Genomic DNA, 18,685 nt, shown 5'->3' on the forward strand with positions numbered 1-18,685 from the left:
TATTATACTCTTTCCCCTCATTACTCTTACCATTCCAGAGCAGTACAAACTCAGATGAGTTGATGCTTGTGGTTGCTTTTCTTAAATAATGCTCAAAAGTCTACTTTTTTTTTTGAGCTGTGTCAATAGAGAGCAAGAACATCCCTCAGCAGATTTGTTTTGATATCTTAACAAACGAAGCCCTTGTAACTTTCTGTCATACACCATGCACAGTACTAGCTTTGTTGTGTGTGCACCTCTTCTCACTTTTAATTCCTCTTTTCTACAAATGAATGCAAAGTATACTAGCTCAGCTGTGCAAATTGTGGGTCAGCTGTCAGTGCTTCTAAAGCTAGGGCATCTCTCCACTAACAAAATGAGTTCAAGAAGAAATGATAGAGGTATAATCCCAGCTCTTAAGAAAAGAAAATCTTTGAACACCTATTTTCATGATAAGAAAAACAAGGTTCTCTTCCTAGGAGACCAAATCAGCCTCAGAAATACGTCATGATAATTACAACAAAGGATGTCAGACAAAATAATGAGTAATTCAAAGGATATGAAACATACCACAACTAAGTATGAAAAAGATCAAAATGATTGCCACTGTACGATATTGTGAACACAGTCATAAGAGAGAATATTACTTAAAGAAAGTAAAAGCAGAAGAACTTGAACCCAATATGTATTAAGGTCAAAGGTAATGAAAACTACTAGGGAAAATGGCCTTAAATTGAGAGAGGGGAGTCTCAGATTAGATTAGAAAGAAAAATTTTCCTTTTAGGGTGGTCAGGTATTAGAAAAGGGTACCCAGTGAGGCTGTGGAGTTAGGATCCCTGAAGGTGTTTAAGAGGCATCTGGGTCCTGTGCTGGGTGATGTGATTTACTGGCTTAGGGCTTACAGGGCCAGTGCTGGTTTCATGGTTGGACTGGATGATCTTAAAGGCCTCTTCCAACCTTGAATATTCTATGATTCTATGAATTTGTTTGCAAACTGCTATTCTGTGATGCTGCTTAACATCACTTCCTCCTAAATATTCAAAAATGGGCTCTAGGTAATTCCTTTGTTATCCATCAAGGACAAATTAGGTAGGACCTAAGAACTGTGAGAATGAATTAGCAAAAAAATTTTTAATTGATCTGACCTTTATTTCTGTAAAGTCCTATCTGCATTTAAAATGCTTCTCACCCACCTAATCCCCACCCCAGTTCCCCTCCTGCAAGTTTGAAGAATTTAACCTGATAGAAATACAATGAGTGGAAATATCCAGGAGAGAGAAATACAAAGTACAGAAGGTATGGAAAAACACTGTTTGAAAAACACTGAATTACATGCAGTGTGCTGAGAAACCTCTTTTCAACATCTATATCTCAAATATGAAGCAGTCTTTGGGGACATCTACACAAGTTGAGAGGATTGTAGCTAAGCTTGCTTTGTTCAGAAATCAGCTTTTCTTTTCTTCTTATGTTGTCCTAAGTTGTTTATACCAAAATGCTAAACTATTAAGGAGAAAGGAAAGTAGACAGGATGTTGCCCTGCAGAGAGAAAGGAAATACAGTGTAGGTTCTGCTTGCCACATATGTAACGATGTTGGGGTCCTGGCAGGCAAGTATACAAAACAGAATATGACTTTCTAACTGGATCTTTTTGAAAATTAATTCCTCAGGGACAGCTTGTGTCTTGGCTTCCACTGTGGCTTGTGGTATTTTGATGAAGAAAGAAAGGAGGTGTAAATACAGTGCCAGTATTTCTCACCCACTTAACACAGAAGGAAGGGTGCAGATAAAGAATTTGTTGTATCTCAATAAAGTTACACAACAATAAATTTGTTTTTTCAGCACTTTAAAGATCTGAATCTCCACAGGTCAACAGGTTAATAGCATGAGCAATACTATTAAATTCATATATGGTGAAATGGAAATCACCTTTCTTCCTGCTGTAAAAAAAAGTCCTTCCCTGGATCAGAATAAATTTTCATTCTAATAGGACAGTAGAAATAAACTCAAAGTAAAAAGTACTGCCCAAGATGCCTGAGATTTAGAAAATACTTCGAAAAGAGTTAAGATAATATATAAATCTGAGATTATTTCTTCCTCCTCAGTCTACTTTAAAAATGGTGAATAGCTCAGGGGAAAAGTAGAATTTCTCTAGATCAAAACCAATGGAGGACACTTTGGCTACCCAAGAACACTCAGTTGATAGAATCTGGCAGTTGATAGATTCTGGCATATGGATATATGTTTATATCCACTCAAATTTTTTCCTTCAGTCACAAGGGTTTTGAGAACCAGGTTTTGGAAATGTAAGGCCTCATGTATTTCTGGACTAGCGGGTCTGTCTGACATCCTCCAGGGATACATGCATCACCACATTCACCACAGAAATATAATTATATACTTACGGTGATGAAAATAACATCAACCCTTGTCTTGAATAGGATAAAATCCTGAAGGATGTTATTCTTGCAGATCTGTATGGGGTCCCTGAGTAATTTTCCAGCAAAATATGTGCAATAATACAAAGAGTGCAGTAATGTTACTAGAATTGCCATAGTCTTTTTCCATCAGAGCTGTCCATTAGTCAGTCATAATTTAACCTTTCATCTACTCACCAATTCAAGGAAAAAAATAGGATGTGTTCCAGGAGTTTGAATAATCAACTGCACTTCAATGGTTTGAGCTACTTCTTGGACATGATGAAATGAAGTTCTGGCTACACTGGGAAAATAGTTAAATTTGCATGCTGCATAAAAGGATCTTCATTTATGTGTGCAAATGACATTACTGTATATGCGTATCCTAACATAATGTACTGTAGTTGGACTGTAAGTCCAGTTCAGAGTTAGCTTGCATCCTACACCACAAAGAAATGTAGGGAATATGTCCTTATGAGGCTATATGGCAGAGAATTTCTCCATTAGGAAAGGACAATTAAGAATTTAGTTTTTAATTCTAAAACACACAAAAATTATTTTCAGATTATCTAAATTAATAATAAGAAAGTTGACAATATTTTCTCAAGAAAAGTAGTAGTGATTACACTTACAGCCTATTTTTGCAGTCAGGGAGATCTGCTGCACCTTGGTGAAGGTCTAGAAATTCAAAAGAGATCAAGCAAAACTTTAGGGCAAGGTCTTTAAGCAATGTATCCGAAGGAAAGCTGCTACAATCCGTAATAACTATTTACTAGTCATCTGGCATCTCTGTACAAAATTATTACCTATTTTTTCAGTTATTTGTTACTAATCAAGTCTGATACATGTTCTTAAAATAAATACATTAACCTGAATGTGAAAAATATGAAAGTATAACAAGTATAAGTCTGGGACCTCTGGGACAACCTGAGATTTACATATTTATAAATTTATATATTTTTATATTTAATTTATTAATTTATACTAATATATTAATTTATAAATGTATATATTTATAAAGTGCATACAACTTCTGTGTGACCCAAATGTAGGTAATTCAAATATAATTCCAGTTTCTGAATATTTTTTTATTATTTGTTTGCTGCCTGTCACATTTCTTAGGAGTACATATTTTGTGGACTAATTATTTTGATCTTTTTATTCAATTGCAAAGTTTATATCAAACAACAAAATATTGGAACATCCCTAGCACTGCAACTCGAGCATTTATGGATGTCAACCATTATTTCACAGCCATAAAAATGAAAAGAATCTTTCACCAAAAATAATGTTATCAAAAGTTAGGGTCCCAGTTCCATCCAATTCCTCTTTTCCAAGTGTATTCTATATGCATACATAAATACATACACAAGGAAAAGAGATTATTCTCATGATTTTTGAATATGCTATCTAAGAATTTCTTCATTCATTCTGGGTTTGAGAATAATGGAAAGATGTAGATAATGAAATAATCTGCTGCATCAGTTGGTTTTGATGAAAAATTATAGTAATCTCATTGTTTCCTCTGCTTAAACTGGTCCTGAAAACTATATATATTATATATAATATAATTATATATACTGGTCCTGAAAACAGGAGTGAGATTCAGCTTCAAGGAGAACTTACAGGTTTTGAATGATGCAGTATGCTTCCAGTAAAGTTATTGTTGCTGTTTTGCTGAGATCTGCAACAATTTGAGAATTTACTTTTGAGTCTCCCTGGAAAATCTGCCATTCAGCTTTATTTAATCCCTAGGTCAAATAATGTAGACCTACTCACATCCATTCTGTTAAACTTTTACTCAAGGCAGACAGGCTGTACAGATACATGAACTCTCCTTGGGATAAAAATTACCTGATCATTGCTCCTCAAAGCATGTTCTTCTCCAGTGTGCACCTTATTTCAATCTCATCTCAAAAGGTCTAAAATTCTTGGAATACCTGAGTTCTTCCAGCAGGGCAAATATCTGGATGGAAGCACAATGCAGGGGCAAAGCATTCTGCAGGCAGAGCGGGTACAAGTGGGATACTGATGCATCCTGTCATTGAAGATGCCCGTAGGGAATAAAAAAAAGGCAGAGCAATAAGAAAAAGGAGCCTTATCTCCAGTGTGAAGTGTCTCCAGAACATAAGGGCTGCTTAAGGGCTGCTTTTGACCTAGTTTGAACTGCAATTGAAGCACTTGCTACACTATGAACAAATGACTGCTGAGGTCTGATGATGAGGTCTGGAGAACAGAAATAGGATGAAACTAATATCCAGTGGCACTCCTTTTTCTAAAAGCGTATTAAATTCTCCTTCCTTTAGAAAGCAGATATTGCACTGAGTGGTACAGTATTAGTTTGTACAACAACAACAGGCAGTATCCTGGCAAATGGAGGTGTATTTCGAGGTCCAAAAGTCCAGGAGAAACAAAGCTTGCACTTAATACCACAAATATTTTTGGTCTTTCTTCTGTACACCATTGGATAATCTCTCTTGAATTGCATCCTGTGGAGGTGGGATAGTTCCTGAAAAGTGTGACTATCATTATGTAGCCTCATATGTCTTAAAACTGTCATCCTGTGCTGGATTTTTAAACAGAGAGATGAATAGAATAGAATAGAATAGAATAGAATAGAATAGAATAGAATAGAATAGAATAGAATAGAATAGAGTAGAATATTTTGGCTGTAATACACTTACAATAATCAGGTAGTCCAACTGCTTGACCAATTCAGGACTGACCAAGTTAAAACATGATGTTATGTTCATTGTCCAAATGCCTCTTAACACTGAAAGGCTTGTGGCATCAATCACCTCTCCAGGAAGCCTCTTCAACCACCCCCTTGGAAAAGGAATGCTTCCTGATGTCCAGCCTAGACCTTCCCTGGTAGAGCTTTGAACCATTCCCATATGTCCTGAATACAGAGACTAATCAGTAGAAGAGATAATTTCTTGCCTTTCAGAAAAAGACATTTAATGTAGACACATCAGTGTGTATGCAGGACACCTTTAATCCCCTTAAAGTATTTTATTATAGAACTTAGAGGGGAACATATGGTGATATGCAGTAACAGTAATAGATCTTTCTATCCCACACTGACTATGTTATTAGCTTGAAGTCCATCTAATATGGCTTTAAAAGCTTCTCCTTCAGAGCTGGAATATCTATGGAGGTAGGTTATGGCTGTCACAGATGGCAGATTCCTTTTAGTTCATTTAAAAAATCAGTAATGACCTGTAGTTGATGGAATAACTCAATGAAGTTTTTTTATTTCCCTGAATGTATTGTTAAACTAGATATGTTTGAGCTCTTTTTATATTCCCTGATTTGTGAATAACAGAAAAATTTATTTCACAGTCACACCAGTGTTGGCAGAGCAGTAATGGCCTTTTTTCTCAGTTATCAGCAGGCAGTAGTCCCCTTAGCTGACTTCCATTGGACACCCACAGCATTCAGATATATATGCACAGTTAGTGTTATAGAGAAAAACTAATCTATAGAGCCTGGATTGCTTTGGCTTCGCTAGCAAGTAATTCTGAGTTGATATTTAATTGCTTATAACATTGAATGAGAGCTGGATGTTAGCAAGGCTTTTTGTCATCCTGCATAGAGCTAGCTGAAACTTTACTTTAACATCTCAAGGCTTCAGGTAAGCTTGTATCATACAGACTGTAATTATTACCAAAACAATCAAATCCTCACATGGTTACTCAGTTTTTATTTTTGTGCTTTCTCAAAAATCCAATAGCCTGCTTTTCTGGATTTGACTAGATAGAGATAATTTTCTTCCTCGCAGCTGGTACAGAGCTGTGTTTTGGTTTAGTATGAGAATAATATTGGTAGCACACTGATGGTTTAGTTGTTGCTCAGCAGCGCTTACTTAAAGTCAAGGACTTTTCAGTATCCCATGCTCTCGGAGTGAGGAGGTGCACAAAAACCTAGGAGAGAGTATGGCCAGGTCAGCTGTCCTGCACTGGGCAAAGGGATATGCCCAGTATATAAACTTGGGGAAGTTGTCCAGGAAGAGCTGATTGTTGCTTGGGAATGAGCTAATCATCAGTCAGTGTGGGATGGGTCCCCGCTCTCCCTTGGGAGGCAGCTTCAATATAGATAAAAGTTGTCAATCACATGTTGCTCCCTCCCCAGTTGAAGCTGCCCGTCAAAGGTTAACACACTCCCCAGTTCTAGAAAGTTCCCCTGTTCTGTTAACCCCATTGGACCTTGTTAGAATGCCACTCCTCTCCTGTATCCCGATTGGTTCATTATATGTCACCCCATCCTGTCTCCTCCCTTTTGCCCCTTAACCATTGGTTGCTATGTACCCTAGCCACTCCTATCCCTCTGCCCTTATATTCTCAGTCCCGCCTTTGTTCTGGGCTCCCGGCTGCAGTTTTCCTCTGAGAGTGTTGCTGTTCCTTGCCTTCTCCTCCAGCTCCTTCTTTCTCCTACAATAAACCTCTCGGATCCTACTGCTCGGGAGACATCTCGTCTTTATCTGGTGGAGCTATCCGGGTTTCACCTACCCCTCCCTGCGGACCGGTCAGCCGGGGATAATTCCCCGGACTGGCTGGGAACCCAGGAAGCCCCCGGAGCCAACTTTTTACAAGTCAGCAAGTGCTAAGCAACTGTACTGTGTATCACTTGTTTCTCTTGGGTTTCATCTCTCTCTCCTTCTCCTTTTTTTTTTTTTTTTTATTTATTATAATATTTTACTTTGTTTCAATTATTAAAATGTTCTTATCTCAACCCACAAGTTTTACTTCCTGTCTCACTGGGAGCAGGGAGTGAGCAGGCAGCTGTGTGGTACTTAGGTGCTGGCTGAGGTTAAACCACAGCACCTGTACACAGAATTGAAATCAATGGGAAAACTGCAGCTGCAGTTAGGAACTAGCACTCTTCAAAGGACAAATCTGGGACACTGCTGTGTTTCACCATCCGATGCACCGTGTCATTGCAATCCACTATCAAAATGCTATAATTACATGTCAGCATGCTATGCCAGAGAGTGAGATATAACTATGCTGACCCATCTCTAGCTAAGTTTAGAGGCTTCTCAGTTGTCTCCAGCCCTTGCTGCTTCAGTAGACAAGTCTACTCCAGTGATATTGGATCACTTGAAGCAGGTAGCAGCAGCCTAGAATTTCTAAGACTTGAATTAATTTGTTACCAATACACTACTGAATGCATCAATTTTGTCTTTTTTTTTTTTTTTTTTTTAATCACTCACTCAAGGCTAGGTTTGGGGGAATAGATGTGAAAAACCTCTGTACTTGGGAACAAATCTTTTCAGTCAAAGCTTTCTCGGTAATAGGGTCCTACCTGGAGGCCTCTACACAATTTTGTTGTAAACTACTGAAATGGAGTCTACAGTCTTTCTGTCCACCCACAAATTCATCAGAGTTATTAAAAAAAGAAGGCTGGGGGATCAAGGATCAATCCAGGCACACTGGATATCTTAAGTATTTTCTGTCTAAAGCAACAATAGACTGGCCTACACATTCTATACATAAAAGGGGTCTCATGACTGTGTTCTCTGACAATGTTTTTGATTTTTACAGACTGATGATTGCAGGCTTGCAGTTGTTGAGAAAATTGGACATTCCAGAAAATTTTCTGCAAGCTAGTAATCTTTCAGGGCTGAAACTGAGAACCATAGGCCAAGTCTGGACTGCTCATTGAGGAAGAGGGTTGTTTGTGCTGGATTCCTTTTCCCTTCCCTTCCCTTCCCTTCCCTTCCCTTCCCTTCCCGGAAGTCGATGAAGCACATACATCACAGCGCATTCATTTTTTTTATTACATAAAAAGAAAACTGAAGTACCATAGCAAAAGGCAGCGTGGATTTTAAATTATTTAATAATAAGACAATTTATCAGATAGTTTGATTATATATTTTTAAAGATGTTAACATATCTAAAATATTACAGATTCAGCTTTTATTCTTACAAATATAACTATAAATAAATAATAAAATAACTTGCTGATTTAAAAATTTCTCTATATGAATCATATCCAAATAGAACTACTAACTGATATAAATCTGGGGCAACTGCATTAACTGCTTTTACCTTTGAAGAATCATTGCATAGGTAGTGAGAGTTCAGAGTCCACACATATCTGTAACTCAAGTCTGTAGCTGGTGCAGCTGTAAGGCTGATTTAGAGCTTCAAACACCCTCCTCTGCTTATGGCTTAAAGCATGCACATGCACAAAGAAGGACAATCTGACTGTGGATTTTTGTCAAATAGGCCACCTCTGTCTTTTACTTCACTCATATCCTGAAAGCTCAGCAAGTCCTTAAATTCTTTAATTGAGGTCTCTGTACCATATGCTCACAAGTCAGTTTCACTCAGAAAAGTGACCAGTGTTATAGAAATGATAAATGGCTAGAAAGCTTTCAATGAAGATCATTTATCTTTTCAGTTGCTAAGAGACTTTTCAGAAGATGCATCTCCAAGAAATGCCTCTGCACTATGAAACTTGTTATGTCCATTTCAGTTAAGAGTCTTTTTTCGTTATTGCTTCCTCCACTGTTTTTAGAAATTTTGCATAACTAAGTCAAAGGTGAGGAGCCTCCCATGCAATGAAAGGCCCAAAAATGTATTTTGGTCCATAAAAATATATGTACTTTAAAATATCGAATTTCATAAGTAAGAGTAAGAAGATGGCACAGATGTTTCCAAGAGCTTGCAAGTGAAGATTCTGAGCAACTGGGATTTAAAACTAAGACATAAACTTCTTAAGATAAATAATTTAAACAGAATTTCTAACATTTTCTTCCTGAAATTAGGCATATAATGAAAGGAGATTCCTGTGTAGATGGTAAGTTATACTTACATTACCAAATATTGCTTTTTCTCTTTTGTCACTTCATACACTGTTTCACTTCAGTTAAATAATTTCAATTGTATTTAATGCCATTTTCTTGTATAAGAACACCTTCATGAAATACATTATGATCAAATAAATACTTCCATTCTTCTTTGCTTTTTAGAATAAGTTTCTCTTTATCAGATTTCCTGGACACTCTACAGTCACTGTAATACCCCAGAGGCATGTGAACTTCTTCCACAGAGATACATGGTAGTGGGGGAAAAAAAGGTAATTAAATCAACATGGAATTGGACATAGATCAGGATTAAATTTTTAAAAAACAAACCAAGTACAAATAAACTCTTTATCTCTTCCTTTTCATATTAGCCAACCCATGCTTGATAATAAACATGGTTTATATAAGGCACGCTATGTAAATTCCCATGCTCCCCAGAACCATTGAAGAGAAACAGTGTCCTGTGGTTTTCTTCCCATAAACAATTATCAGGCTTTATGTCCTGTGACATGTGTCTCCCATTCTTGCTATCTTCTATGAGCTGTTGAATGCTCTAGAAGTCTTTTCTGTTACTAACACAGACCTCTAAAGGACCTTGTATGACTAGGACCTGAGCTATGACTGAGGCTTTTGCCAGACATGATTAGAGGGAGAAGGGGAAGCAGCAAGTAGTTGGGGTTAGCAAGGCAGTTACTTGGTTCTGAGAACTGCAAACCCTGTTTCCTGTCCTTGTTTATTTCACCTAATTATTCAAACATATCAAAAGATAATCAAAGCAATTATGAGTATCTACATGCTTTTCTTAAAGATACAGTTACTGTACACTTTTGAATTAGGTGGCTAAAGTTTTAAAAAACCTTGAGCAAAATCATGTAAATCTGCATTTGTGATGGACATGTCCTTACAAGAGCTTTGTTGGAGAGAAGGAACATGCTCTTATAAAATAGGGTTCTTGAAAATTGAAATCGCTTTGCTAAAGCGTGTAGAAATAAAAAAAAAATGGTCTGTGGATTTGGTAGGAAAAAAAGTACCTTTCTTTTTTCCATGTAACTTTTGCTGAAAATCATCTGAAAACTGAATAATTCCATTTCTGTTAATAATCACAATTCTAATTACAACTTAAATTTAGAAAGGGAACAAGAACCAAAAATTATTTCCTGAGAACTTAAAACTTGGTATTCCGTCAAATACAGTTACTTGAATATGATAAGTGCCTTAGTTTCATCAGTCCCGTGGCTCATCTGTTTTGAGAAGGTATAGTGGTTCCCTTCTGTGATCTCAGTAGCTTCAGGTTTCCTTTGCAGAACATGGAAGGTTCCTGATTATCATTCTATGTGTTCCTGGCCAAAGTGCCAAACTTGCTAAGAGCACAGAACAACTTTGCACGGCACTTGGACTGGTTCTAACCCTTCAATCCCTTTCTAGGTGAGCCCTGAAGAAATTAATCCTTGGCTTTCTTTGTTTTTTATTCCAAGAAAGCAGCAGTCTCCTAAGCCACTCTCACAGGTTTTTACCTTCACTGTGTTATCTGTATGTAACATCCTCAGGTGTCACTAGAGGTCTAACACAGCACAACTATTTTTAGTCATACTCTAAGGGTTTCTTAGTGTGCAGTATATTGGGATGTGAAAGCATAACAAAACAAATGCACTATATGGAGTATCAATGTGGACTGTGCACAGCAAATACTGTACTTAAAAATGTTGACGTTTCTGTACACTTCAAGCAGGCACCCTTCTTGATTATACATTGATTCATAAAATAATCTCTAGAAATAGTTCCTCATGGGCAGTTAAGCAAGGTACTGAATATAATGTGTCTGAATCTATATCGCCTGAAGGAGAGCTCCAGTAGAGCACTTCAAGCCCAGCCACCAGATCAACTCTAAGATAACTCACGTCCTTCTATGCCCAGTGCCTCAATCCCCTAATGCAGGACCTAACCCACTACCTTCAAGTCAATTTTGTACAGAGGATGATTTGAACTGGGTGAAATGCTCTATTCTATATTCTAACTCAATGAATAAGACACTAATTCACATTCACCCGGCACATATGCTGATACCCAGCAGCAGAAATACACGAGAACATGTCTGGTGAGACACAAACACATCTATTAGCAGTTCTGAGGGAATATACCAGAATGTTTGAGTCATAAAGGCTGTTTCATGGTATTCTGGTCAATATACTTGGTTGCATGAAAATCTATGAGTGGATCACCAAGTGTCACGATATTGAAAGACTAAACAGACATTTTTGTTGGGTTTTTAGTTGTGATTAACCTCACTGCTAGGCTCAGATCATGCAGAAACCAAGTATTGACCCTTGTCTTTAAGTGTCACTTGTCAACAACTCATTTCACAGCTCTTCCTTGGGAACATTTGAGGAAATTTCAGTAAATTGATGCTGATCACAGATGGCCTATGGTATAGAGCAGTGATACCATGTCTATACAGGAAGCCACAACACCAAACTCCAGAAAGTTTTCCATAAAAATAGAAGCCACTACCTTGCTCAGTGTGAAGAGGGTATCCTGCCTGAGTAATTCTCCCAGTCTACAGAGGCTTCTGTCAACACTCTGAAATTAGAGATTATGAAAATTCCATTTAAGTGTCTGCTCTTAGGGGGCTCTATCTTTTATAGAATTATTGGTTTATTTTATTTCCTTTATGAAAGATGGGAAAATGACATTGTTTGTCCGGTATTTTAGTATGTCCCTTGTCCCTGCTTTTCTGCAGGTCAGTGATGAAGTGAGTTTCTGATCATAAAAAGGGGTGAATTAATCTTCCTAGCTGTCAGTCCACATTTTCCTAGGAGACAAAATAGTGTCGATAACACCTTAAGTCTTCAGTCTACTAGGCTCTGTCCAGTTACAGACTAGTGAGAGCTGTTAGCCAACAGATGCGGAAGGGTAAGAATAAGCCGTCGTTACCCAAGAGTTTTGAACTTTGTAGCTCCTGCTATGTCGGGGGAGATTCATGAGGCAGGAGGCAAAGTGAAATTCTAGGTTTTGTTAGCATTTTATTTGTGGTAAACCTTCCCTCTGGCCAGGATAACCTTCTGTGATGTGGTCTTGGTGGCTTAGAGACATATTAAAGACATTAAAAACAGTTTTCAGGGTGTAGGTGATCAGTCCTTTGTAAAAATTCAGCAGACATTTTGATTTGTCTTGAGACCGACCACCACCATAAAATGAAGATCCCTAAGGCTGCAGTAATTTTTTGAATGTAAGCCAAATTTCCATAGGAGCAGTCTGTTCATGCTCTAGTGGTTTTGCCTTACATTTCCTTTCTTGCTATGTATCAGTATTGTTTACACAGGATTTTATGTCAAAACACCCAGTCTCTGGAAGACTTTCACTGATACCAGTAATTAAACCACTGAATGATTATTTGGATCAGGTCCTCAATAAAAAATATAAGTTTTGGTGCTGTTTGTAGACTCAATTGGAAAGGAAAGAGAAGTAATATTTTTGAAATGAATAAATAAAATAAATGGTTGCCAATATGTCAGAATGTTGAAAAAATACAGTTAATAGGTACACTATATAAAGTGTTTCATAGCACCAGGTCACTTACACATGGCTTGATTTATGGTTTTCCTCGAAACATTCACATTCATTTTGAGCTTTAACATGCTCATCAGAATTACTTAAGCTAATCTGCTTGATTGCTGCTGTAGCAGCTCTTGGCTTGATGTCTGCTTAGTTTCAGACTTTGTATTCAACAGGCTCTCTTGTTGCCCTAGCAGTATGAGTCACATACAGTACAAGGCAAATGCCAAGGTGCTGCCAGTCACAAGAAAGCCATAGAAATGGAAGTGAAGTATTTGGTAGTTTCTTTTTCTGACCACAGGGTGTTGATGGAAAGAAACAAGGCAGGACAATCATGCTGCTTTCACATTTTGCTCAAGTGCCAGGAGGCGGTTCTTTCACAGTCACTGCAATTGTTCCTGTTTAACATGGAAGCCTTAAGCCAGACATAATTAGACTTTTTCTTGACAAATCATTTGTGCAAAGTCTTGACAGGTTGAAAACTGAAACGGTTGTGCTGCATTCTTTAGGGTCTGAAACAGACAGGATTACAGAAAAATGAAAGCAAGTACTGTGAAAGCTATAACTTGCAGAAATATGTGTCTAGCACGAGTACAAAGTCTATGTCATGTTTGATCAAAACAATTAGACAGAATATTGTCTCGTGCTTTGCCGGTGTTATACTACAGTATATTAGTAATATATAAGGGCTGTATTTCACTAGATAAATTCTCTGCCAAATAAGATGCAAACAAACACACCAAAAAATATAATATGCACATATCTGATATTACTGCAGAGCAACGTAAGTGCAAAGTAAGTCTTACAATTTGAGCTCATGTAACAACTGAAAGCTTCTTCTAGTAAGATGAGCTATTGCACTGGAAAAATAAAAGCTCCATGCAGCTGTTATCCTATATTGTCAGTACATTCATGGAAATATTCACAGAATTATAGAATCACTTAGATTTAAAAAAAGGCCTTAATGATTTGCTGTATCTGAGATATTCATATTCTTCCTATGCAGGCTAATATCAGTAATAAGACTTGCTCAGTGATGTCATGGCTGGATGGCACAGATGTAGACATTTTGAAATATTTGCAATTATTTTAATCACATAATGAACAAAATCCTCAAACATCTTAGTTTCTACTCTTGCTTGCAAATACCATGATTTTCATGAAAATGCATCATTGTAGCTAGGGTTTAACAACAGATTTATAGTTATAATGAAGGGTTTTATGAAACATAGTACAGGAAGCTCTTCAGTACATTAGAATGCAAATAATTGAATCAGTGCTTTTCATAATGCATCCTGAACATCTGGTGAAATAGAACTACTGATTATTCCTGGTAACATTATTTTTTGTTACTTCACAAAATGTAGCAATTTGTAATAAATTTGTTTGGTAAGCTAGTTCTAAAGCAAAATCCTTTCCACTTACCAAGATATTTTCCAAGGCATTCTCAAGACCACTGTGTAAAATATAAATGTGGGAAAAATATGTTCCACAGTCACAGGTGATCTTTCAGCTTCTTTATGGATGGAAAAAATTCTCTCAGAGATTGTCAAGTCTAAGTGTCATGTTCTGCACAGAAAAATAATAAGAGAGCACTTCCTCTTGTAATGAAATAAATCATCAGCTGAAGCTTTCACGTTGGTTTCAAATTTTGCAATCACACCAGGATGTGGTTCTGGTGTACCATCATATGTATGTGTAGAACCAAAACAATACTTCCCCAGTAAAGTTGCATATACACCTGTTCAAATGTAAGTAATTTCCATCATACACAGTACATGTGCATTCAAAAGAGCTCAAAAGAAATGTTCTTTCAGAGGTCAAAATGCACATGGAAATTCCGAGCTCCTGCATATCTTCATGTTCTTTGCTCTTTCATCAACTATGTGGTGAGAGGGTGCATTATGTCCTTTTTATGGCTTTCTTTAACAGACTGTATTAGTAATCATATTTCAGAATTACCTCAGCAACAGATAGAATTTCTTGTCCACTACTCAGAGAGGAATAATGTCTCTGTAACTTAGTCCATCTTTCTGTTGCCCTGTCCTCTATCAGTTCACTAAGGGGTTAAGGAATCAGAGTTGTGCCTATATACCTTTTATCTCACGCGACTCTGGCTTAAACTCAATCACCTGCACTTAAACATAAACCGACTCAAAAGATTATAGTTAACAAAAAAAATTCAGGTAGCTACCCAAGTAAAATTATTTCTGCAGTATACATTAAAGTCTTTTCCTTCTGCAGCTGCACAACAGTGAAAATCTTGTTCATATTAATTAATTTTACCTTTGGCAGCTTGGAAATGTATTCTTTTAATTGCATTTTTACTGTAATCCAAACTTGTTTAAGAGACCAAAAAAATTTTGCTAAATCTGTTTGACTCAGAACATATGCTTAAGTCTTTGTTGTAGCTCACTCAGGAGTGCTTTTGTGAGTGGCACAGAATGGATTAATTAGATGTAGCAAAAGGTAGTAATCAGTAAATTATTTGTTATAATATGCAATTTATTAAAGATTTACTTACATAACACATGTTAAAAAGCATTAGGACAATCTCTGTTTTATTATTTTAAGCAGCACTTTTCACTTTGACTGCAAGTAGTAACTTCTCAGCTTCAGAAGAAGTCTTATTTTTGCATGAAAAATCCCTCCTGTACTTCTACTCTGAACACTGCCTTCTTTTAGTGGTACTGCATTTCTGAACTTCTGTTCTGTAGAGTTTCACTTCCCTCTCCTCTTTCTAATGTTTGTTAGCATGGCTGTTCTTAACCATATTGAATTATGGAAACAATGAAAGCAAGGGTGCCTATAGGCAGCTCAGTCATGTATGTCCATGTGAAAGTTGCCAGCACACTGCCTGGGGGAAAGCAACCTTTCTGCCTTGAGATACCAAGATATGCTGTCAGCATTTTCTAGGAGGAAATGTGTTTATGTTTTAAGTACAAGAATGAAAAGAATAAGAAGACATAATAATAATATTGAGCTCTGAGGATAGCATAAGGGTGTGTTTATAAACAAAGCCCCAGGTAAGTCTTTAGATCTCTATTATTTGAGTCTGTGACAAATACTCTAGCTTTAAAATACTGAAATATTTTTCATGTCTAATGATTGACATTGTGCCTAAAAGTGTCTGCCTACCTGGAGGGACATGTAAAAGTTGTGGGAAGTGTCCTGTAAAAGGAAAAATAAGAATAAAATCAAAATGGCATTGGCTGGGGTTACAATTCATAGTCAAAAGATGTCTGTGCATGAAGAGTCACTGGAAATAACCCCTCCTTTCTTAAAGACATCAAGTGAATAGGAACAAATACAATGAATGCCGAACTGAGATATAGATATTCTCTAATTCTGAACTGAGATATAGATATTCTCTTGGTAGTTTGTAATAGTTATGATTTTCTTGCCAATGTAGCAAAAGCTCAAACCAAATTGCTTGGATTAATTAAAAATCAGTTGAAAAGGTATTATGGGCTTGATTAATATTGTTTTATTTTATTACTGAAATCCAGTATTTAAAAAAAAATTAAATTCCTCTCAAAAATAGCCAAGCAAATACACATCTGGCCACAGCCACTGTCGGAGACAAAACTATTGTCATATTCTAGTATGGTCCAGCACAAACAGCTGCTGCCACTCTTCTACTGAGCAATGCACCTGTGGATGCTTAACACCAACACACAAAGCCCTGGGTTACAGCCCTACTCATGTGCTTTTCTGTCCTCTGCAGCCAGTGAATTCTATGTGCTGTAAAGCTTCTCTGCCATTAACCTGCTGGCCCTGTGCAACAACAGTACAGCAAGAGGAATGATTTTCATTCCTTAGAAAGCTGCCTGAAGTCTCATTTCTGTCTTCTATCACAGCTCACTGTAGGTAGCCTGAACTGGTGTTAAAACTTAGCTGAGAAAAATTTGCTCTCAGTGATATTCACTCATTGTATTATCTTTTATTTTTATGTGCCCAGTGTTAAAGAAAAACTTCCTTTCATGTAAAATGGTGATATGGTTAATGTCAATGGAGAAGGATGGAAGCAGACAGCAAGAGTAAAAAGAAGTAAAGGAAATTATGTTGCTTGAAATACAACCCAGTAAATGGGTATACTTAACCCCAGCGTTGCATGAAGACTCATCCGATTTTTCTCATAAGTAAGCTTAGGAAAATAAAGGCATAAATAAATATGAAATTTTTATCTATATACTATAGTCACCAAATAGAAGGCAAATTTTTGAAAACAATATGAACACCTTTTTAAATACAGACAAAATACCCTGAAATGAATTGGGATGACAGGAACAAATTTCTGTTCTGTATTCTAATGGATTTAGGACTAAGCCCTAAACAACAGATTTGAGAGGGTATTCCAAAATAAACAGGAGTGTGAAATTCCATGCTTGAGAATAGTGAAAAATAGCCAGTGATGTACAGCTCCCTTAATAAATGCTGATGGCAGTACTGGCACATGCTGGGGAATGGGTTACGCCAGGTATCTGCAAGCCAGCAGGAATGTCAATACAGAAGACAGAATGCAGTGCTCAAGAGTAAAGGAAATGTTGAGAGATATGAGTGTGTTTGCTGGAAGAAGAGCATTTAGTTTCCCATAAAAACACAAGAGAAACTGTTTTAAATCCAATTCACTGAAAAGACTGAGAGAATAAATTGACTTTGCATCATGCTGTATGTCCTGACTAGAGCTTCATTGGAATAAATTAATTTTATTAAAACATTTTTCTACAGTCAGTAAAAATGTAAAGACAGGATCTTATCCACATGAATGTCCCAACAATGCTATAGTACCTGAACAAAACAGGGAAAGATGTTACTTAGGAGACTACAGATGAAAATCCAAATTTTGAATTATGTCTGGAAAGCACAAGAATCTTCAGAGGTCTGTGACATGCTGGTGAGAATAATATCACTCCACAGCCAAGCACCCACATGAGAGCCCAGCTTTTTCAAGCAGTCAGTGTAGAAAAAAATTGATAATTCAATATACAAGTTATAAAAGCAATGTCTGGGTGATAGAAGGAAAGATATACATTGTGATTTACAGAGATGTGTACAGCCTTCTAACAAGAAGGAAGTACAGACTTCAGAGAAAGAAGAAAATACTTTTTTCAGCAGAGATGATAGAAAAAATTGACATAAGATTGACATTATAAGACAACAGCCTCATAAAGAGAAGAAAATATACCTAGTAAAATGATGGTACGTTAATTTCCATTTATATGCAGAAACCTTTTCATAAGTAACATGGAGTGGAGATAAAGTAGGAATGCTCTCTTGTGCCAGTAAGTTGTACTGGTCCCTTGCATACAGTACTGGTATGATTAATTTCAACAAATTTGAAATGTAAAATCTGAAAGAAAAACTGATATATCTATAGCCATGTATCATGTGGCTGTAATAGTTGGACTGCCTGGGATACAGGAGATTTCAGCAGAAGTCTAGTGTTCCAGAACTCCAATCATTTCAATGTGCTGAACCAGGGATGGGGAATTCCTGCTCAACACACACTACAAGAAACATTGTGATTAAGTTTTTGTGGTCCTTCCTCATGCTCCCACCTTATCTGAGCTCATTCTTTGCCAATTAATTTTCTTCCAAGCCTGACACAAAGTCAAACATTAAGAAAGCAAATCATACAGTTGTATCAGTGACAGAAAATGAGTGAGAGCAGGGTGTATTCTGTGTTCTATAGCTCAACTCTGTCCTCTGCAATGGCTCATACATCTGACTGCCAGGGAAATTAAATATGGAGATCCTTAGGGCTGCTAATGACAAGCAAAAATTGCCTTCACATAGCTCCTGCAGAAAAATTACTAGCCAAAAGTAGAACTATCGTCTCAACCTCAAGTCTGCAAATATAACAAAATATTGTAGTTAAAATAAATAATGTTGGACTGATTTAAAACCATGATATGCACAGTCTATC

Source organism: Vidua chalybeata, chromosome 1 (assembly GCF_026979565.1).
Source record: "Vidua chalybeata isolate OUT-0048 chromosome 1, bVidCha1 merged haplotype, whole genome shotgun sequence".
Classification (NCBI taxonomy): Eukaryota; Metazoa; Chordata; class Aves; order Passeriformes; family Viduidae; genus Vidua; species Vidua chalybeata.